Source organism: Heterodontus francisci, chromosome 8 (genome assembly GCF_036365525.1).
Source record: "Heterodontus francisci isolate sHetFra1 chromosome 8, sHetFra1.hap1, whole genome shotgun sequence".
Lineage (NCBI taxonomy): Eukaryota > Metazoa > Chordata > Chondrichthyes > Heterodontiformes > Heterodontidae > Heterodontus > Heterodontus francisci.
The window spans coordinates 89,381,515-89,406,305 of NC_090378.1; the positions used below are offsets into that span (position 1 = coordinate 89,381,515).

Sequence of the window (24,791 nt, forward strand, 5' to 3'; positions counted from 1 at the left end):
ATTTATTAACATATCTGCCATTTTCTGATTTCTTGTTCAAAATTTCTACCCACCTTACCCTTTAAGAAACACAGCTGGCCCTTAATAAACAATAGATATAATAGTATCCATTTACTACCATTGGCCCTTCTAGTAGTTGGTTTAGTCACCTTCAATTGATTCTTCTATAGCTTCTGATGTTAATTATGTTTTTGATTCTTATCTTTTTAGAGTAACTCTGCTTACCTATAGGTCATTGTTGACTTCTTGATTCAGTTGCTCGATTCCTGCCATGCTTCTCATTTTCTTCATAGGAATAAACTTTTTTGTGTGTTTGTTTTCAAATGCTTCTGTTTCATTTTCTAATTTTGCTTTTTCCTCTAATGTTCCCAAATTAATTTCTCATGGATGAAAATGCTACGTTATGAGGACAGACAAACACAATTTGTTGTTTCCTTCTGGAGAAAAAATTATTACCCCTTAGGGAGATTGTGGCAAACAACTAGAATGGCTCCATTTATCAGGTAGTGAAGTTATGAGGAAAAGGTGTGAAAGTTGGATCAGATAAGGCTTCAAGGGGATCTAATTGATGTTTTGAAGATTATAAAGGGGAAGGACAAAGCTGATCCATATAAATTTTGAATTAACATGAAAGGATCAAATTCTAAGATACGGGAATTAAAACTTCAAAAGCTAACAGTGGGACAAGAAATCAGGCATAACTTTTTGCTTTTACAAAAGGTGCAATGGAGCTTGGGGATAAGTTACCAGGGTGGGTCTGTAATGTGGTCAGTATTCATAGGATAAAAAATCAATTAGACACAATTCCGGAAAGAGTGAGGGTTAGATTGGGAAGCTGGCATTGAGACCAGAGCACAGAGCTTTTGGGCTTATAGGCCTTTCCTGTTCCTAAAGAAATTCCCAGGATTTTAAGAGGAAACAACTGAGAAGAGATGTTATCCAGATCCTTAAAAGGGAGAAAGGCAAGCACAATTTTCTCAAAGCAGGTTATTTTCTCCTATGTGATTTGAGGATAAGAGGACAGAAGAATGCTAAAGGTAAGGATAGACCTTTATCTAAACTAATCAGCATTATGTTAAGTATCACATTTTAAAAGGCATCTGGATGAATACCATTTTATGAAAGAGATTAAGATTATTTGGCTGCATATTGAAACGAATGATTAATATGTACCAAAGAATAGTCCTTCCATTTGCATTCTCTGCATAGCAATTCTATCTGTGGAATGCAACAATATAGGGTAAATACTTCAACAACAACTGTTCAATTGAGATTACTGGTAGGGTTACATAGGAATTTCACCATTTTTCACCTGTAGGATTATTACCTGTCATTAATATAGGGAGCAAATCAAGCTGAAGCATTGACCTGATGGGCTGAATGGCCTGTTTCTGTGCTCTAAATTCTGTGTAGCTCAATCGAACCAAATACATTTTCAAGAAGGTTTGAAGAGCAATCATTCTATCAATACAGTTTTCATCAAGTAAAAAAGGAACTGAGTGAGCAACTAAAATTATTGCCTTTTCATCAGACAAAAACTGGGACTGTATGTAACTAAAATGGAAACTAATTCATACTCAAGAAACAAGATAAATCTAAAATAATTCCAAGGACTAAAATGACTCGGAACAGTGTCTCACAAAAGTTCCTGGAAACTGAAATGGCTGAGTGAAGCTTTTGTTTTTATTCAAGTGTCAGTTTATTATTTTTTAACATTCTTAGCTGTCCGCTGAGTCCTATAAAAAGTGAAACAACAATTACAACATTTTTGGAAGCCTGTATTTTGAAAAAGAAATCCTGAAAATCTAAAACTAAAATATGGAAAGTAGATTTTTTTTCTCCCAGAAGTAAAATATAAATAAAATTTGGGGGGAAAGGTTATATTACTACAGAAACTAAATTTCTTATAAAAGCAACTAAAATTAAAATGATTTTTGTACTGAAGTAAGAGTGAACTCCATTCCATGCACATTATTTTGAACCTTGCATTATTTTGAACAGTGCCATGCTGCAGCAGCAAAGTAGGTGGAATGTTCTATATTGTGGTAACAGTGCTCCCTCATGACAAGACTTGGTACTGCAATTATCTTGAACATTTTGATTTAATCTCCATTGAAATGAATGTTTTCCAACAATGATTTTGCCTATGTTAAAATGCCTGTATTAAATATTTATTTCCTTTTCCTGAAGTGTTTAAAGCTACTTGCTAGCAGAAAAAATGTCATTTTTGTAATTTGCTGCTTGTCTTTTATTAATTGAAATTGATAACTAGTCATGTAGAAATTGTATGAAATTTAAGAAAGTAGATACTCCTATTGGTGAGCCTCCTGTAAATTGGTTAATACCTATGTAAAAACAGAATTTTAAATTTCATATGGGAATTTTGGAATTTCTACGCTTTGATTTTGACCGCTTCACTTTGTTGTTAATTTGTGTCCTTCATAACCAGGAATCAGGCAACAGTGAAGGTCGATGCTGAAGCTAAATAACATATGAGCTTCTGATCCTTGATCTCTAGGACTAAAAATCAAATGTCTTCAAATCTAAGTATATTAGAATTTAATCCACTGGTGATATGCTATTTGAAACTTGCCTGTCTCCAAGAATGGACCTGTGTTTGGGAGAAGTGCTCACACCTGACCTTACCACCAGCGCACATCCCCGATTTCTCTTACCTATGTGTGTTCCTGGACAGCCATCCCCCCAGCTGATTCTGAAACCTACCACCGATCTGTTACATGTTGGCTGCAAAATTGCTGTTGTATATTCTGGGATTTAAAAGAAGGTTAGAATTAGAAAATTAGTACATATTACAGGAGTAGACCATTCAGCCACATGAGCCTGTTTGGTAAAAGAGCTTGTAAGAGCCATTTGAAGAAATTGTAAGAGATGCAGTTCGGAACAAGATCTAGAGGAAGGGCTAGACTTCGAGGAAGTGTGAATGAAAGAATGAAAAAAGAAATCAGAGATAAATAGCAACACTGCATATCATTTTAACTTTTTGCAATAGTGTAAGGTGGGTGATATCCGATGTCCATCTATTAAAATTGAAAATTAAAATTACCCCAGAGTGATAGTGGAAAACAAACAGAAAGCTACAGAGAGTAGCACAATGCACTAATGTGGAAAAGAATCAGAGACATCTACAGGAAAAGCGATTTCTTTTTCATTTTTTGTCTGTGAGAAATGCCTTTGTATATCAGCACTTTCTGTTGGCACATTGTGTGTTATATGACATTGTAAAATAAAGTATCCCATCACTTGGCATGAGCATCACAACAGGAAAACTATTGCTATGTTATTATACAGTGCTCATGGAGCGTGGAAACAATGGGCTGAATTTTACCAGCCCCTCAACACCGTGGGTTGTGGCAGGGAGGCCCATGAAATGCTAGCGGGAGCAGCCCACCACAACCCACAACGCTGAGAAGGCCCTGTCAGATATTAGCGGCAGCAGCGAGGCCTCGCTGCAGCCCCCCACCTCCCGCCGCTTTGCTGCGGTGCCTTCATTAAAATATTAAAATGAGGATAATTAAAATGCAGATGAACTTACCTGCCAACGGCAGCCATCCCACTCGATTTTACGGCCAACCAGCTGCAACTCGCGTGCCTTTGGAACTCTGTTGGAGTTCCGAGGCGAGACACTGGTGGGGAGGAATAAAATTATCAGGACGGGGGAACAGGGAAAACAATTCCTATTGGTTGTGGGGATGGTGGGAAGGGGTTGAGGGTCAAAGGGGCTGAAGTTGGGGGGTGAAAGTTCAGCATAGCAAAAGGTGTTTTTTGAAGGGGATAGGTCATCTTATTTATTGGCTCCTCAGTGTGGGGTGGGAGAGGGGTTTCAAAGTTAAAATAAAATTTTAATTTCATTTTTATTGCAGAGGGACCTTTAAAAATTCTAATTACCGATAAGGGCTTGAAGCCCTTTAAAAATGGTGCCGGCGCCTGCGGGGTGGTGCTGGATGCCCGGCTCCTCTACATCATAGGGGGCGGGCCATCCGTCCCAACCATGTTAATGAACCGCTGCGCATAATATCATGGCGGCTCCGCGGCACATAATTCGTCAGATAATCTTGATCTGACGAATGGTCACAGACCTGAAACGTTAACTCTGTTTCTCACTCCACAGATGCTGCCAGACCTGCTGAGTATTTCCAGCATTTTCTGCTTTTATTTCAGATTTCCAACATCCGCATTATTTTGCTTTTATATTTATCTGTTGGTTGATGGATACATATTAGCCAGACTTCATTGTGGAACATCACCTCAGCAGTCACACATAACTGCACGAGGCTGTTTTTTCTCATTTCTACTAGTAGCAGCATCCTCCCACAAGACAACAACAATTTCCATGTTGGTTAGCAATCCCCAGGAGTTCATTATCAGCACCAAAGCTGGATTCAAAACTCAAGTTTGCTGACTGTTGTAACAGAGAACTCTGGCTGAAATTTCGCAGGTATGTACCGGGTACAGAGGGAGAGGAAAAGCAAGTTTGACTCCCATTCACTGAATTTGTCTTTGCCCTTGGGTTTTTTGCTGGGTACGGACTGGGGCCACGGGAGGTTTACGCTGTTCCATGGCACCAGACTCATTAATGCTTTCACTTTGAAATATGGTCCTGTTGCCCTGGGAATTCCATTGAGTTTCTTTGTTTGCATGATGTCAGCATTGTGCAGCTTTCAAAACTGGATCAAAGCACATAGATGTACATGCCCAGCTATGGGAAATAGTTTCAAATCTGCCTGTATTTTGGTTTCTCTGCATTGCACTTTTAGTTGTTACTTCTTTGTTTCTTATTATTTGTTTCACCTTTCCTGCTGCACTACTCCCATGCAAAATACTTAGCTTGACATTGGTATAACCAAGTGAGAAAGAGGTCCCCTTCAGCCTTCACCTGGTCTTACTGTAATAGAGTTTAATTTTAAACACACCGTGTTTTTAGCTCCCCCTAGTGAATCCTTGTTCACTGCTTTCCAATTATAAGGCAAAGAAACCAGTACACACATAGGTTTTCTTAGGTTTAAAGAAGAAAGATTGAAATTTATTAAACTTAAACTTAAACAGGGTGGGCGGTGGCGTAGTGGTATTATCACTGGACTAGTAACCCAGAGACCCAGGGTATTCCTCTGGGGACATGGGTTCGAATCCCACCACAGCAGAAGGTGGAATTTGAACTTAATAAAAATCTGGAATTAAAAAAAACTGGTCAAATGATGGCCATGAAACCATTGTCGATTGTTGTAAAAACCCATCTTGTTCACTAATGTCCTTTCGGGAAGGAAATCTTATGTCCATACCTGGTCTGGCTTACATGTGACTCCAGACCCACAGCAATGTGGTTAACTCTTACATGCCCTCTGAAATGGCCCAGCAAGCCACTTAGTTGTACCTAACCGCTACGAAGTCTATAAAAAGGAATGAAACCGGACGGACCACCCGGCATCGACCTAGGTACCGGAAATAACAATGGCAAACCCAGCCCTGTCGACCCTGCAAAGTCCTCCTTACTAACATCTGGGGGCTTGTGCCAAAGTTGGGAGAGCTGTCCCACAGACTAGTCAAGCAACAGCCTGACATAGTCATACTCACGGAATCATACCTAACAGACAATGTCCCAGACACTGCCATCACCATCCCCGGGTACGTCCTGTCACACCGGCAAGACAGACCCAGCTGAGGTGGTGGCACAGTGGTATACAGTAGGGAGGGAGTTGCCCTGGGAGTCCTCAACATCGACTCCAGACCTCATGAAGTCTCATGGCATCAGGTTAAATATGGGCAAGGTAACCTCCTACTGATTACCACCTACCGCCCTCCCTCAGCTGATGACTCAGTACTCCTCCATGTTGAACACCACTTGGAGGAAGCACTGAGGGTGGCAAGGGCACAAAATGTACTCTGGGTGGGGGACTTCAATGTTCATCGCCATGAGTGGCTCGGAAGCACCACTACTGACCGAGCTGGCCGAGTCCTAAAGGACATAGCTGCTAGACTGGGCCTGCGGCAGGTGGTGGGGGAACCAACACGAGGGAAGAACATACTCGACCTCGTCCTCACCAATCTGCCTGCCGCAGATGCATCTGTCCATGACAGTATTGGTAGGAGTGACCACCGCACAGTCCTTGTGGAGACGAAGTCCCGCCTTCACATTGAGGATACCCTCCATCGTGTTGTGTGGCACTATCACCGTACTGAATGGGATAGAGTTCGAACGGATCTAGCAATGCAAAACTGGGCATCCATGAGGCGCTGTGGGCCATCAGCAGCAGCAGAATTGTACTCAACCACAATCTGTAACCTCATGGCCCGGCATATCCCCCACTCTACCATTACCATCAAGCCAGGAGACCAACCCTGGTTCAATGAAGAGTGCAGGAGAACATGCCAGGAGCAGCACCAGGCATACCTCAAAATGAGGTGTCAACCTGGTGAAGCTACAACCCAGGACTACTTGCATGCCAAACTGCGTAAGCAGCATGCGATAGACAGAGCTAAGCGATCCCATAACCAACGGATCAGATCTAAGCTCTGCAGTCCTGCCACATCCAGCCGTGAATGGTGGTGGACAATTAAACAACTAACTGGAGGAGGTGGCTCCACATTTATCCCCATCCTCAATGATGGGGGAGCCCAGCACATCAGTGCGAAAGATAAGGCTGAAGCATTTGCAACAATCTTCAGACAGAAGTGCCGAGTTGATGATCCATCTCCGCCTCCTCCTGATGTCCCCAGCATGACAGATGCCAAACGTCAGCCAATTCGATTCACTCCACGTGATATCAAGAAACGACTGAAGGCACTGGATACTGCAAAGGCTACGGGCCCTGACAATATTACGCCAATAGTACCTAAGACCTGTGCTCCAGAACTTGCCGCGCCCCTAGCCAAGCTGTTCCAGGACAGCTATAACACTGGCATGTACCCTGCAATGTGGAAAATTGCCCAGGTATGTCCTGTACACAAAAAGCAGGACAAATCCAACCCGGCCAACTACCGCCCCATTAGCCTACTCTCAATCATCAGTAAAGTGATGGAAGGTGTCATCAACAGTGCCATCAAGCGGCACTTGCTTAGCAACAACCTGCTCAGTGATGCTCAGTTTGGGTTCCGCCAGGGCCACTCAGCTCCTGACCTCATTACAGCCTTTGTTCAAACATGGACAAAAGAGCTGAACTCAAGAGGTGAGGTGAGAGTGACTGCCCTTGACATCAAGGCAGCATTTGACCGAGTATGGCATCAACGAGCCCTAGCAAAACTGAGGTCAATGGGAATCAGGGGGAAAACCCTCCGCTGGCTGGAGTCATACCTAGCGCAAAGGAAGATGGTTGTGGTTGTTGGAGGTCAATCATCTGAGCTCCAGGACATCACTGCAGGAGTACCTCAGGGTAGTGTCCTAGGCCCAACCATCTTCAGCTGCTTCATCAATGACCTTCCTTCAATCATAAGGTCAGAAGTGGGGATGTTCGCTGATGATTGCACAATGTTCAGCACCATTCGTGACTCCTCAGATACTGAGGCAGTCTGTGTAGAAATGCAGAAAGACCTGGATAATATCCAGGCTTGGGCTGATAAGTGGCAAGTAACATTCGCGCCACACAAGTGCCAGGCAATGACCATCTCCAACAAAAGAGAATCTAACCATCTCCCCTTGACATTCAACGGCATTACCATCGCTGAATCCCCCACTATCAACATCCTAGGGGCTACCATTGACCGAAAACTGAACTGGAGTAGCCATATAAATACCGTGGCTGCAAGAGCAGGTCAGAGGCTAGGAATCCTGAGGCGAGTAACTCCCCTCCTGACTCCCCAAAGCCTGTCCACAATCTACAAGGCACAAGTCAGGAGTGTGATGTAATACTCTCCACTTGCCTGGATGGGTGCAGCTCCAACAACACTCAAGAAGCTCGACACCATCCAGGACAAAGCAGCCCGCTTGATTGGCACCCCATCTACAAACATTCACTCCCTCCACCACCGACGCACAGTGGCAGCAGTGTGTACCATCTGCAAGATGCACTGCAGCAATGCATCAAGGCTCCTTCGACAGCACCTTCCAAACCCGCGACCTCTACCAACTAGAAGGACAAGGGCAGCAAATACGTGGGAACACCACCACCTGCAAGTTCCCCTCCAAGTCACACACCACCCTGACTTGGAACTATATCGCCGTTCCTTCACTGTCGCTGGGTCAAAATCCTGGAACTCCCTTCCTAACAGCACTGTGGGTGTACCTACCCCACGTGGACTGCAGCGGTTCAAGAAGGCAGCTCATCACCACCTTCTCAAGGGCAATTAGGGATGGGCAATAAATGCTGGTCTGGCCAGCGACGCCCACATCCCGTGAATGAATAAAAAAAAAATTTGTTAAACGCCAACAGATACGTGATGTGTCTACGCTGGTATGCATACGTGATACACACAAGCAATAGGGACAGAAAAGAGAAGAAAAATAAAGTGGAAGAGTTTGAGGCAATCACTGAAGAGAGTTTTTTTGTTACTGTGCTTTGAGCTCACTGTAGAATCTTTGATTGTCAGTAGGGCTTGCTTTTTATTGGGGCCCAGTATTCTTCTTAAACCTTGCTCACTGTAGGAGACTTTTCTCTCTTGGGGTTCATGTGTCTTCAGTGGGTTTTGGAGTTCCAATAAGAAAGAGATGGGAGCAGACAGACAGACAGGAGGTCTTCTTCAGTCCAGGAGCATTCTGCTTTCCTCTGCAGGCTCTCAGTTTCAACTCTGCAACAGCCAATTAGACATGTGACTAACTGGTCTGACCACGTCTGCTTGTGGATTGAATTGGAGCAGGGAATAGCTCCTTTGTCTACAAGCACTGCTTGTTAATAAGGCAAAAATGTCTTTCCAACAGGGGCCTGGCAACCCCTTGTCACAGGCCTTCTCTTCTTCCCAGCAACAATTTGAAATTTAATGTCCATGTGGCAAAATTAATGTGTCTCATTCTTGGCAGGTGGGGGCCTGCATGACAATACATAAACAACTTGCATTTATATAGCATCTTTAAATGGTAAAATGTTCTAAGGCACTTCACAGGAGTTTTATTAAACAAAATTTGACACCGAGCCACGTAAGAAGACATTAGGACAGATGGCCAAAAGCTTGGTCAACGAGGTAGGTTTTAAAGAGCATCTTAAATGAGGAAGAGGTAGAGAGGTGGAGTGTTTTAGGGAAGGAATTCCAGAGCTTAGGACCTAGGCAGCTGAAGGCATGGCCACCAGTCATGGCGCGATTAAAATTGGAGATGCACAAGAAGTCAGAATTGGAGAAATGCAGATATGTTGGAGGATTGAAGGGCTGGAGGAGGTTACAAATGTAGGAAGGAGCGAGGCCAAGGATGGATATTAAAAAAAGGATGAGAATATTTAACTCGAGGCATTGCTTAACCAAGAGCCTATGTAGGTTAGCGAGCACAGGGATGAGGGGTGAACGGGACTTGGCGCAAGTTAGGATACGGGCAGCAGAGTTTTGGATGAACTTAAGTTTATGGAGGGTGCAAGATTGGAGGCTGGCCAGGAGTGCATTGGAATAGTGAAATCTAGAGATAACAAAAGCACGGATGAGAGATTCAGCAGCATTTGAGCTTAATCAGGTGCGGAGTCAGATGATTTTACTATGGAATTTGAAATAGCCAGTGTTAATATTGGCGCAGATGTGCTGTTGGAAGCTCATCTTGGGGTCAAATACGACACCAAGGTTGCTGACGGTCTGGTTCAGCCTCAGACAGGTGCTGGGGAAGGGATGGAATCGGTGGCTATTCTTCTGCCCTGGACTTTTGCAGACTCCTGAAAAGTTCTACAAAGTAAGGATAGGTTTTGCAGGTTGAAGTGACCAGTAAAGTTACAAAGCTATTTTAATTCAAAATACAATCTATATGATAACATATATCAATAAACGTTTGCATTTAACATGTAAAAAATATCTAACTTATTTGAATTCTGATGGCAGGTCTGCATACAGACAATTTATACCCAAACAACATAGGCACAAAAAAATTGAAACTTCAAATCTGTTTTTTCCAGGCAGAAGTATAAAACTGAAGCTTCTTGAAGTGGCATCTAAACTTCCTTTCGGTGGCAAAGTTTGAAACTGCACTGTTTCTGCTTTGTTTGTGTCGGCATCACAGACTAACATTAATATTCTGCCAACAGAGGCAGGCACCCAAGTGTACCAACCCTGGTTATGGCCTCTCCCACCAGCAGGACAGACCCACCACAGTTGGTGGCACAGTCGTATACAGTGGGGAGGAAGTGGCCCTGGGAGTCCTCAACATTGACTCCGGATCCCATGAAATCTCATGGCATAAGGTCAAACATGGGCAAGGAAACACCCTGCTAATTACCACCCAACTTCCCTCCTTCAGCTGATGAATCCATGCTCCTCCGTGTTGAAAACCATGAAGAAGCACTGAGGGTAGCAAAAGTACAGAATGTACTCTGGGTAGGGGACTTCAACTGCACCACTACTAACCAAGCTGGCTGAGTCGTGTAGGAGATATCTACCAGACTGGGCCTGCAGCAATTGGTGACAGAACCAACAAGCGGAAAAAACCTACTTCACCTCACTCTCATCAATCATCCTGTCGCCGATGCATCCGTCATGACAGTATTGGTAGGAGTGACCACTGCACAGTCCTTGTGGAGACAAAGTCCCATCTTCACACTGAAGACAGCGTCCATCATGTTGGGATAACATGGGATAGGTTCAGACCAGATCTAGCAGCTCATAACTGGGCATCCATGAGGCACTGTGGATCATCAGCAGCAGAATGGTATTCAACCACAATCTGTAACCTCATGGCCTGGCATATCCCACACTCTACCATTACCATCAAGCCAGGGATCAACCCTGGCTCAATGAGGAATGCAGGAGAGCATGCCAGGAGCAGCGCCAGACATAACTAAAAATGAGGTGCCAACCTGGTGAAGCTACAACAAAGGACTACATGAATGCTAAACAGCGGAAGTCGCATGCAATAGGGAGAGCTAAGCAATTCCACAACCAACGGATCAGATCAAAGCTCTATAGTCCTGCCACATCTAGTCGTGAATGGTGGTGGATAATTAAACAACTAACCAGAGGAGAAGGCTTCACGATCATCTCCATCCTCAATGATAGGGGAGGCCAGCACAGCAGTGCAAAAGACAAGACTCAAGCATTTGCAACCATCTGCAGCTAAAAGTGCCAGGTAGATGATCCAACTCGGCCTCATCCTGAGGTCCCCAACATCACAAATGCCCATCTTCGGCCAATTCGATTCATTCCACGTGACATCAAGAAATGCTTGAAGGCACTGGATACAGCAAAGACGATGGACCCTGAAAATATCCCAGCAGTAGTACCGAAGACTTGTGCCCCATAACTAGCCGCGCCCCTCGCCAAGATGTTCCAGTATGGCTACAACACTAGCATTAACCTGACAATGTGGAAAATTGCCCAGGTATGTCCTGTCCACAAAAAGCAGGACAAATCCAATCCAGCCAATTACCACCCCCATTAGTCTACTTTCAATCATCAATAAAGTGATAGAAGGTGTCCTTGACAGTGTTATTTAGCAGGAATTCGCAATAACCTGCTTGTCAATGTTCAGCTTGGGTTCTGCCAGGGACACGCGGCTCCAGACCTCATTTCAGCCTTGGTCCAAACATGACCAAATGAGCTGAATTCCAAAGTTGAGGTGAGGGTGACTGCCCTTGACCTCCAAGCAGCATTTGACCGAGATTGACATCAAGGAGCCCTAGCAAAATTGGAGTCAATGGAAATCAGGGGGAAAACTGTCCGCTGGTTGGAGTCATACATAGCACAAAGGAAGGTGGCTGTGTTTGTTGTTGGTCAATCATCTCAGCCCCAGGACATCACTGGTCCTCAGGAAAGTGTCCTAAGTGCAACCATCTTCAGCTGCTCATCCAACATAAGGACAGAAGTGGGGATGTTTATTGATGATTTCACAGTGTTAATAAGAACATAAGAAATAGGAGCAGGAGTAGGCCATTCAGCCCTTCAAGCCTGCCCTGCCATTCAACAAGATCATGGCTGATCTGATTGTGGCCTTCACTCCACTTTCCTGCCTGCCCCCCATGGTCCTTGATTTCCTTGTCAATAAAAAATCTTTCTAACTCAGCCTTGAATATATTCAATGACCCAATCTCCACTGCTGGCTGAGCAAGAGAATTCCAACACTAACAACCCTCTGAGAGAAGTAATTCCTCCTCATCTCCATCTTAAATGGGAAACCCCTTCATTTGAAACTGTGCCCACCAGTTCTAGATTCCACCACAAGGGAAACATCCTCTCAGCATCTACTCTGTCATGTCCCCTCAGAATTTTATGCATTTCAATAAAATCACCTCTCAATCTTCTTAACTCCAATAAATATAGGCCCAACCTTTCCTCACCCCAGGAATCAGCCGAGTGAACCTTTACTGAACTACCTCTAATGCAAGTATGTCCCTCCTTAAATAAGAGGACCAAAACTGTACACAGTACTCTAGGTGCAGTCTCACCAATGCCCTGTACAGTTGTAGCAAGACTTCCCTACTTTTATACCTCACTCCCCCTTACAATAAAGGCTGACATTCTATTTGCCTTCCTAATTACTGGCTGAACACGCATGCTGACCTTTTGTGATTCATGTACAAGGACACTGAGGTCCCTCTCAACTGTAGCATTCTGCAATCTCTTCATTTAGATAATATTCTGCTTTTCTATTCTTCCTGCCAAAGTGTATAACCTCACATTTTCCCACATTACGTTCTATCTGCCAAATTTTAGCCCACTCACTTATCCTATCCATATCCCTTTGCAGGCTCTTTGGGCTGGATTTTAAAGGGTTGCCGACGCCGGGAACAGTGGCAGGGGGCATGAAGATTGCTACGGATGAGACCTTCCACCGACCCCGACCCCGATGCCAGCATCGCCTCCTTATTTGCCGCACTGATCTTCATTCTGGCGGCCGGCAATGCTGCCTTTGAATCCCTATCCTGGGAAATGAGGCGCGACTCCTGTGGGGAGGGGGGAGGAGGTACTTTTCTCAGTGTGAGAGGGGGGGTGTGGGGTCAGTCTCTTTGGATTGATTGGGGGGGAGGGGGTGATAGGAAAGGGTAAAGGACAACGGTTCTGAACTTTGGGGGTTGGGGGAAAGGTCATATCTTCACAGTAGCTATTCCAGTGGGGTGGGGGTGGTGGGGGGGGGAGTGCAGGAGTGATGTGTAATGCTATTGGGGGGTGGGAGAGGGCATGGAAAGGTTTTTTCATTCATTTTTATTACCTTTACATTCACTGTGTCTTTAAAAATTTAAATGGTTATTTAGGGCTGTAAGCCCTCTAAATATGGCACTGGCGCCTGCGCATGGGCGCCAAACATCGTTGCTGGGGACGGTTTTCCCGCCCCATTCCTGTCATCAGGGGGCAGGCGGCCGCCCTGGCCATGCTAATGAGCCCGCTGTGTTTGGAATCGCGCGGCTATGCGACATGCGCACCATGTGTGCAGGCTGCCATGTTTTTCGCCCATCGCCTATTCCAGCGGTGGGTTTTCAAAATGCAGCCCTTTGTATCCTCCTCATAACTTGCTTTCCGACCTATCTTTGTCTCATCAGAAAACGTGGCTAAAATACACTCGGTCCCTTCATCCAAGTCATTAATACAGATTGTGAATAGTTGAGGTCCCAGCACTGATCTCTGTGGCACTCCACTAGTTATAGTTTGCTATCCTAAAAAGGACCCATTTATCCCGACTCTCTTTCCTGTTTGTTGGCCAGTCCTCTAGCCATGCTAATATATTACTCCCAACCCCATGAGCTCTTATCTTGTGCAGTAACCTTAATGTGGAACCTTATCAAATGCCTTTTGCAAGTCCAAGTACACCACATGTACTGGTTCACCTTTATCCACCCTGCTTGGTACATCCTTAAAGAACTCTAATAAATTTGTCAAACACGATTTCCCTGTCACAAAACCATGTTGACTCTGTCTGATTTTCTGTGATTTTCAAGATGTCTGCTACGACCTCTTTAATAATGGATTCTAGCATTTTACCAACAACAGGCATTAGACTAACTGGCCTATAGTTTCTAGCTTTCTGTCTCCCTCCTTTCTTGAACAGAGGTGTTACATTTGAGGTTTTGCAATCCGCTGGGACCTTTCCAGAATCTAGGGAATTTTGGAAGATTGCAACCAATGCATCCACCATCTCTGCAGCCACTTTTTTTAAGACCCTGGGATGCAGGCCATCAGATCCAGGGGACATATCAGCCTTTAGTTCCATTAGTATTACCATTACTTTTTCTCTAGTGATAGTGATTGGTTTAAATTCCTCCCTCCCTTTTGCCTCTTGATTTTCTACTATTCTTGGGATGCTTTTTTGTGTCTTCTACTGTGAAGCCAGGTACAAAATACTTGTTCAAAGCCTCTACCATTTCTTTATTTCCCATTATTAATTACCCAGTCTCACCTCTAAGAGACCATGCTCACTTTAGCTACTCTCTTCTTTTTTATATATTGGTAGAAGCTTTTACTGCCTGTTTTTATATTTCTTGCCAGTTTTCTCTCATACTCCAATTTCTCCATCTTTATCATATTTTTAGTCATCCTTTACTGGCTTCTATAATTTTCCCAATCTTCTGGCCTACCATAAATCTTCACAGCATTATACGCCTTTCCTTTCAATTTGATGCCACCTTTAACCAACTTAGCTAGCCATGGATGCTGCATCCTTCGGGTAGAGTCTTTCTTTCTCAATGGAATATATCTTTGTTGGGAGTTATCAAATATCTTCTTAAATGTCTGCCACTGCTTCTCTACCGTCTTACCTTATAAACAATTTTCCCAGTCCACTTTAGCCAACTCTGTCTTCATACAGTCACGCTTATGATAAGTGCAGTGATGAAAATACAGAATGCGAACTGAAGAGTTATAAAAATTGACTTCACCTTCAAAAAGGAGGACAATGTGTGGCAAAATGACCGCCGAAGGTCAGACAACCTGGCCCTGTATGTTCAAACTATCTTACTATCTGTTAAGGACAAAAGGACACATTCCCAGTTAGGAGGTGTCAAATACACCTATCCCGAACCATCAAGAGACATCAATGAATTTTATTTAGAGATACAGCACTGAAACAGGCCCTTCGGCCCACCAAGTCTGTGCCGACCAACAACCACCCATTTATACTAACCCTACAGTAATCCCATATTCCCTATCACCTCCCTACACTAGGGGTAATTTACAACGGCCAATTTACCTATCAACCTGCAAGTCTTTGGATGTGGGAGGAAACCAGAGCACCCGGCGAAAATCCACACAGTCACAGAGAGAACTTGCAAACTCCGCACAGGCAGTACCCAGAATCGAACCCGGGTCCCTGGAGCTGTGAGGCTGAAACAAAGAAGATGTGAAGTAGCCGCATCCTGTTCCATTGTTGGTCACCACAGGCAGGCAGGCAATATGTGACAGATTTTACCTTAAAAAGTAGCTCTCTGGAGAGAGAGGGAGAAATCACAACAACATCCCAAAAGTCTGTCCAGCTGAGCGCTGTGAGAGATCTTAACAATGTCATAAAAGCCCAGCCAGCCAAGAGCTGTAAGAGATCCAGCAAAAATCCAAGAAGGAGCCCTGCTGCAAATTCCACCCTTCAACTTGGTGCAGCAGAGGACTTAAAATGACCACTGCCTCCAGACTGAAGTCTCAACTATCAGAAAATCTACAAACAAACCAGGCCTGCAACTTTCCCCGAACACGTACCTCACTTAAAACCATTTACCCTTTTCCCCTCTAGCTATTCCTGTGTGTATGTGTGCGCACATCACTGAATGTGTGCGTTGGTGTGGTTGTGACAATTTCGGGAATGAATGTTGTTCAAAAAATAGTTAATCTTCTGTTTTAAACCTATAAGAAAACCTGTCACTGCCTGTTTATTTGACAAATTAAACACAAGGGGTTAAAACCATAGTAACAAAAGGCTTGCTGTGGTCAGTTGGGAGGTGAACAGTGGGAACCACCCATACCCCTTACCATCTGGCCATAACAATACCTTAATAATTGTCTTTATTAATTTTAAGATGCTAGTAATGGACCCACATTTCTCACCCTCAAACTGAATGTGAAATTCATGCATGTTATGATCACTCTTGCTTCGTGGATCCTTTACTATGAGGTCTTTAATTAATCCTGTCTCATTACACATTATCAGATCCAAAATAGCCTGGTCCCTGGTAGGTTCTAGAATGTATTGTTCTATGAAACTGTCCCAAATACACTTTATGAAATCATCCTCCAGGCTACCTTTGCCAGTTTGATTTGTCCAATTGATGTGAAGATTAAAATCAACCATGATTATTGCCGTACCTTTCTTGCAAGGCCCCGTTATTTCTTGATGTATACTCTATACTACTTTGTACCTACTATTAGGGGACCTATGAACTACTCCCACCAGTGACTTCTTTCCTTTGCTATTTCTTATCTCCACCAAACTGTAACCGCTAGTCATACAGCCGCCGCAATATTCAGTGCGGTGGCACATTTAAATGGCCAGGGCATGGAAGAGGCCGGCGATCCATCCCGGTAATGGCGTCAGGTGCCACTGCGCAGGCGCCGATGCCATTTTTAAAGGGCTTCGAGCCCTACATGACAAATAAAATTTTCAAAGGTACAGGCATTTAAAATTTCTTTAAAAACATTAAATAAATGTTTCATGCCCCTTTCCCACCTCCCAATACCCATACAGTTCATTCCTTGCCCTCTCCCCGCAAAAATACTTACCTTGTGCACCTGACCTTACCCCCCACAAAGTTCAGAAACTTTTAGCTTCAACCTCTTCCCACCATCCCCTCCACCAATCACAGTAGCTTGACCCCGCTCCCCCCTTCCACACTGAAATGCTTATTTGCACCCCCCTCCCCACCAGTGTCCCACATCGGATCTCCAAATGGAGATTCGAAGGCATAGGAGCGCTGGCCACCGCCACCAATATAGCACCGGAATGGATGGTGGGAGTGGGTAAGCATTTAATTCAGTAATTTAACTAAATTAACATATTTAAATTTAGGTTTCGTTGCCGAGCGGCAGGGGGTGGGGCTGCCAAGAGGCCTCGCCACCGCCGGCAATGTGGGGCCGGGCCTTCCCGGCATCATGGCGGGCCTCTGCCAGAGGCATTTTATGGCTCTCCCTGCCATGACGCCCAATGTTGTTGGGGTGGGGGGGGGGCGGTGGGCTGTAAAATCCAGCCCTATATCTTGATCTTATGAACCAAGATCATTTCTCACTATTGTACTGATCTCATCCTTTAATAACAAAGCTACCCCACCTCCTTTTCCTTTCATCTTGTCCTTCTGAAATGTCAAATACCCTTGAATATTCAGGTCCTAGCCTTCGTCACCTTGCAACCATGTCTCGGTAATGGCTATTATATCATACTCATTTATTTCTACTCGTGCTATCAATTCATTCATCGTTACGAATGTTGCATGCAATCAGATAAAGAGCCTTTAATTCTGTCTTCTTACCATTGATCCCTACTCTGACCTTATTTGCTGGTGTACTCTTATGTTTGTATGCTTTGTCCCTTCCAGTCAGACTCTGGTTCTCATAACTCATATCATTACCTTGCACTGTTTCCTTGTCCTTTCTCTCTAACTTTCCAAATTTCTCCTCATGTGAACCCTCCCCCCCACCCCCCACTCTATTTAGTTTAAAACCCTCTCTACTGCCCTAGTCATACAATTCATCAGGACACTGGTCCCAGCGCGGTTCAGGTAAAGGCTGTCCCAGTGGTACCACTCCCTCTTTCCTCAGTACTGGTGCCAGTGCCCCATGATTCAAAACCCACTTCTCCCACACCAATCTTTGAGCCACGCATTCAACTCTCTTATCTTATTTACCTTAAGCCAATTTTCTTGTGGCCCAGGTAGTAATCTAAAGATTATTACCTTTGTGCTTATACTTTTTAATTTAGCCCCAAGCTGCTCGTACTCCCTCAGCAGAACCTCTATCTTAGTCCTACCTATGTCATTGGTACCACGTGGAAGACGACAACTGGATCCTTCCACTCCCCTCAAAGTTCTTCTCCAGCCCTGACAAGATGTCCTTAACTCTGGCACTGGGCAAGCAACACAGCCTTTGTGACTGATGCGTTCAGCTGCAGAGAACTGTATCTATCCCCCGAACTATACTGTCCTCTACTACAACTACATTCCTTTTAACTCCTCCCACTTGAATGCGCCCCTGCACCATGGTGCCATGGTCAGTTTGCTCGTCCTCCCTGCACTTCAGCTCATCATGTCTGCTGGCTCTCCAAATGAGCAATTCACCTAGTGCGATTCCTCCGCCTTCTCCACGTAACTCTGCACATTCTTCCCTTTCAGATAACAGTCAAATTCCCTTTTGAATGCCTCGATTGAACTTACCTCTACCGCACTCTCGGGCAGTGCATTCCAGATCTTAACCACTTGCTGTGTGAAAACATGTCTCTTTTGCTTCTTTTGCAAATTTCTTTAAATCTGTGCCCTCTCGTTCTCAATCCTTACATGAGTGAGAACAGTATTTCCCTATCTACTCTGTCCAGCCCCTCCTCATGATTTTGAATACCTCTATCAAATCAACTCTCAGCCTTTTCTTCTCTAAGGAAAACAGTCCCAACTTCTCCAGTCTATCTTCATAACTGAAGTTCCTCATTCCTGGAACCATTCTCTTGAATCTTTTCTGCAATCTCTCCGATGCCTTCACATCTTTCCTAAAGTGCAGTGCTCAGAACTAGATGCTATACTCCAGCTGAGACCAAACTAATATCTTGTACAAGTTAAACATGACCTCCTTGTTCTTGTACTCTATGCCCCTATTAATAAAGCCTTGGATACTGTATGCTTTATCAACCACTCTCTCAACTTGTCCTGCCACCATCAATGATTAAGCATATATACACCCAGGTCCCTCTGCTCCTGCACCCCCTTTCGAGTTGTACACTTTATTTTATATTCTCTCCCCATGTTCTTCCTGTGTTATGGCCAAAGTTGGAGGAGTGCACTGTTAATTCAGTCCCAGTTCTCTGCAGGTCACAGCATATCATTAAATTTTCCCATTTACCGAAACAGCCAGAATATAGCACACCAACCAGGTTTCATTAATCAACAACAAAAAAGAACTGTTTATTATAAAACCAAGTCTTAACCAATAATGAAGTAAATCTACATATGATTTGAAATATTAAAACTCTTTATTTTCCCTAGCCCTCATGCACACATACATACATCCAAAAACCAGTTAACCGGGGGGGACAAAAAGGATTTTGGTTGATAGTTGTTTCATAGGAATGAAAGAAATAATAAAAAAACTTATACTATCATGATCTGGAAGGAAGATCTTCGGTTTGGTGAGCTGTCCCAAAGTTGAATAGTTGGATGCCACTCGAAGTCTTTCCAGACGAGGTTGATGAACAGTCTATGATGGGTAGGCGTTCAAAGAACTTCAACAGTAGAAGGCTTCACATAGGTCTTCCATCAGGTGTGCAGCAACAAGGATTTTCTTAGGTCTTATTCTTAGGAATATACAATGGGTGGTAGGACCCTAGGAAGTTCAGAGCGACCTCGGTGTATTTGTCCATAGATCACTGAAGGCAGCAGCACAGGTAAATAAGGTGGTTAGGAAGGCATATGGGATACTTGCCTTCATTAGCCGAGGCATAGAAGTTGAGAGCAGGGAGGTTATGATGGAGCTGTATAAAACGCTAGTTAGGCCACAGCTGGAGTACTGTGTACAGTTCTGGTCGCCACACTATAGGATGTCATTGCACTGGAGAGGGTGCAGAGGAGATGCACCAGGATGTTGCCTGGGCTAGAGCATTTCAGCTATGAAGAGAGACTGGATAGGCTAGGGTTGTTTTCCTTGGAGCAGAGAAGGCTGAGGGGGGACATGATTGAGGTATACAAAATTATGAGGGACATAGATATGGTAGATAGAAAGAAACTTTTTCCCTTAGCGGAGGGGTCAATAACCAGTGGGCATAGATTTAAGGTAAGGGGCAGGAGTTTTAGAGGGGATTTGAGGAAAAGAATTTTCACCCAGAGGGTGGTTGTAATCTGGAACGCACTGCCTAAAGGGGTGGTAGAGGCAGGAACCCTCACAACATTTTAAGAAGTATTTAGATGAGCACTTGAAATGCCACAGCGTACAAGGCTACGGACCAAGTGCTGGAGAATGGGATTAGAATAGATAGGCTTGATGGCCAGCATGGACACGGTGGGCCGAAGGGCCTGTTTCAGTGCTGTATAACTCTATGACTCTATGACAACAGTATAGCAGTAAAAGGTTTCTTCCAATATTCAGGATTTCTTAAACCCAGGAAGGCAACAGGAATCACACTTGATGTAGGGATTTTCTACAGAGAGGTAATACTTTTTCTGGGTCTTCTTCTGATCTTCAGGCAGGTAAAAAATCAAATTGCAGAATGCCCTGCTTTTGTCCAAACCCACTGGCTTTTTAAAACTCAAAACTGAAACCAAAACCTTTCTGAAACAGGTCACATGCCCAGTAATAAATTCTCTCCTGTCATAACAAGGTAGCTCTGAGGTCAACCTCCTGCTGGTTTCCTTGAAATTACCTGCATTCCAGTCCTTGTTTACCAATTCAGCTTTTGTTGAACTTCCTTTCAAAACATCCATAAAACTCAGATATTTCCAGATGTCTCAATGTCCACTGAAATACTTTTTCAGTTCTTTAAAAACACAGAATCCTAGGTTTTAATACAAAAAAAGAAAATCCTCGTAACACCTACCAAAATGAATCACTTCGCATTGCTTCACATTGAACTTCTTGTCCATCCATTCCACCAACTTGTCTATGTCCTTTTGAATTCTATATTATCCTCCTCACAGTTCACAATGGTCTAGGCTATTAATATATATCAGCAACAGCAAGGGTCCCAACACTGATCCCTGGAGATCTCCACTATAAACATTCCTCCAGCCCGAAAAACATCCATTAATCACTACTCTCTGTTTCCTGTCACATAGTCAATTTCATATCCATGATGCTACTGTCCCTTTTATTCCATGAGCTATAACTTTGCTCACATGTCTGTTGTGCGGTACTGTATCAAAAGCTCCAGCAAAAATGGTGTAAAGATAAGCCCAGCAATTTGAGGCCAGTCAGTTTAACTTTGCTGGTGGGGAAACTTCTGGAAACAATAATTCGGAACAAAATTAATAGGCACATGGACAAATGCGACTAATTTGCTGGAGCTTTTTGAAGAGCTAACAGAGAGGGTTGATGAGATGATGATGTGGTGCACATGGACCTTCAGAAGGCATTTGATACAGAACTAGAGAATTGCAAATATTACACCCTTAATTAACTCGTATTTGTCCATGTGCCTATTTGTTCCGAATTATGGTTTCTAGAAGTTTCCCCACCAGCAAAGTTAAACTGACTGGCCTCAAGTTTTTGGGCTAATCTTTACACCATTTTTTGAACAAGGGTGTAATATTTGCAATTCTCTAGTTCTCTGGCACCACCTCGAGTCTAAGGAAGACTGGAAAATTATGGCCGGTGCCTCTGCAATTTCCACTCTCACTTCCCCCAGTATCCTTGGTTGTATCTTATCTGGTCCTGGTGCTTTATCAACTTTAAGTATAGACACCCTATCTAATACCTCCTCATCAATTTTAAATCCTTCTAGTGTTTTAATTACTTCCTCTTTCACTGTGGCCTAGGTAGCATTTTTTTTCCTTGGTAAAGATAGATGCAGAGTATTTATTTAGTATCTTAGCTATTCCCCTTGCCTCTATGTGTAAATCCCCATTTTGGTCCCTAATCCGCCCGATTCCTCCTTTACCACGCTTTTACTATTTATATGCCTATAGAGAACTTTGGGATTCCCTTTTTATGTTAGCTGCCAGTCTCTTGTCATATTCCATCTTTGCTTCTCTTATATGCTTTATCATTTCCCCTCTGACCATCTATATTCAGCCTGGTTCTCCATTGTATTATCCACCTGACATCTGTCATAAGCACACTTTTTCTGCTTCATCTTAATCTCTAAAAGAAATAAAGCTGGTAGCAGGAGGTAGAAAAGTAGCAAGTGACATTAGAAAACAGGTGAAACAAAGGCAAGCATCAACTACGCTGAGAATGCAGAATAATGTCAAGAAGACAAGGTTACGGGAACTCTACCTGAATGCATGCAGCATTCGCAACAAGGTAGATGATTTAAAGGCCCAAATAGAGATAAATGGGTATGATTTAATTGCCATAACGGAAATGTGGCTACACGGTGACCAAGGCTGGGAAGTGAATATTCAAGGATATTCAACATTTAGGAAGGACGTGCAAAAAGGAAAAGGTGGTGGTTTTGCACTGATAATAAAGATGGGATCAGTACATTAGTAAGGGAGGATCTCAGATCGGAAGAACAAAATGTGGAATCTGTTTGGGTGGAGCTAAGAAACAGCAAGGGGCAGCAAACATTGGTAGTTGTTGTTTATAGGCCACCAAACAGTAATGAGCATAATACTGGGAGTAATCCGGAGATTACTACTTTTGAGGTCCTGCTTGCTAATTTCTTACCTATCTCCCTAAATTATGACTGCAGGACGACATCCCTCTTTCTGCCTATGTCGTTCATACCAATGTGTACTACGACTGCTGGGCATTCACCATGCACCCCCCCACCACCCCCCCCACCCCACCTCCCAGGATGCTCTGCAGCCATTCAGTGACATCCTTGACCCTGGTACCAGGGAAGCAACACACACCATCCTGGATTCTCGCCTGCGGCTGCAGAAACACCTGCCAATTCCCCTAACTATTGACTCACCTATCAATATTGCTCTTCTAGTCTTTTTTGTATTCCCCTGTACAGCTAAGCCACCCGTGGTGCCATGGACTTGGCTCTGGCTGCCCTCCCCAGCTGAACCATCATGCTCATCAGTATTCCGAACTGAATACTGGTTGGAGAGTGGGATGCACTCGGGGCATATGCACTACCTGCCTGTTTCTACTTGACTTTCTGGTTGTCACCCATTCCCTCTCTCCTTGCATACTCTTTAGCTGTGGGGTGACCACATCCAGAAATGTGCAATCCACAAAGTTCTCAACCTCATGGATGCACCACAGTGACACCAGCTGCTGCTCAAGTTCCAAAACCCGGATCTCAAGCTGCTGCAACACTTCCTTCACAAATGGTTATCCATGATATGCCAAGAGTTCTGGAGTTCCCACATAGCACAGGATGTGCACTTCAGAGGTTGCAACACCCCTGCCATTCCTCTATCTGTTAGTTAATAACCTGTAACAGCTAATAAACCTTACTACTGCTAATAAACCTTACTAATACCGATTAAACCTACCAGTACTTAATACACCTTACTAGTAGTAATAAACCTTATTAAAAAAAAGACACACCAGTTTATTCCCTAGTTTAGACAATTTAAATAGGAAATTTGTTTGTTCATTTGTTGGTGTCATCTTCTTCCCAGAAGGTTGACTGCCATGGATTTCCACCTCTGTCTGTCCTGTGCTGTCCTTACACATTCTGCATAGGTCAACTATATTCAGTCCATTACATCTGACATCCATTTTCTTCTCTGATTCCTTCTCCTACGTTTTCCATCGATCCTTCCTTCCAATAATTGTCTACCTTCTACTCTAATGATGTGATCGAACTATTGTATCTTTCTCTCTTTGATGTTATACACAAATTTCCTCTTTACTCCAGCTATTTCCAGCACATCCTAATTAGTCTTTCGGCCTGCGTAGAATATGCAGAACATCCTCCAATATGTCCACATCTTGAATGCATTCAGCTTATCAAAAATCTCTTTGTTTGTTGTCTTTGTCTCCAGGCATATAACATAGATGATAAAATGTAGCACTTCGGTATTCTTTTCCAGAGATTCAGGGTCAGTTTCTTTGATGTTAACAAGTCCTTCATTCTGACAAAGCTGGTCTTGGCTATTTCAAATAAAAACAAGAAATGCTGGAACCACTCAGCAGGTCTGGCAGCATCTGTGGAAAGAGAAGCAGAGTTAAAGTTTCGGGTCAGTGACCCTTCTTCGGTCACTGAGTGGTTCCAGCATTTCTTGTTTATATTTCAGATTTCCAGCATTTCTTGTTTTTATTTCAGATTTCCAGCATCCGCAGTATTTTGCTTTTATCTTGGCTATTTCAATTCTCCTTCAGATCTCACAATCAGATCTCCCATCATCTGCGATAACCTACCCAAGGTATGTAAACCTTTTCACTTGTTTCAGGACTTGTCCCTTCAATTTTCACTTCTGGAGTTAGGTCTCTGCTTATCACCATTGTTTTGGATATCTTCACATTCATTCTTAACCTGTGTTCCACACTCCTTGCATTTAGTTTGTTCACAATTTCCTGCAGTGCCTCTTATGACTCTGTAATCAGTGCAGTGTCATCTGCGTATCTCAACTTGTTAAAGTTCAACCCACCAATATTGCAACCTGGTAGATCTTCTATGTTTCTGAAGATTGCTTCAGTTTACAGGTTGAATGGTTTTGGGGACATAACACATCCCTGGCACACTCCTCTTTTCATTGGGAAACTGACAAGTTGCTATGAAGTCCAATATAGATTCTGAATTATCCTTTCATCCTTGCTGTCAATTTCTACTTTGTTTAAGCACTCCATTATTTTCTGATGTTAGACTCTATCAAATGCCTTCTCATAGTCTATAAAACATACATACACAGATGCATACTTCGAGATATCTTTCGATCAATACTCTCAAGTTAAAGATGGCCTCTATTGTTGCTTTCTTTGGTCTGAATCCTGAC

At 43.6% G+C, this 24,791-nt stretch overlaps 1 protein-coding gene across 1 annotated transcript in view; it reads right to left on the bottom strand.

The window, feature by feature from the left end:
- Positions 1–24,791, bottom strand: part of LOC137373011 (complement factor H-like) — a 621,771-nt gene that overhangs the window by 199,800 nt on the left and 397,180 nt on the right. The gene's annotated exons all lie outside the window — the stretch shown is intronic.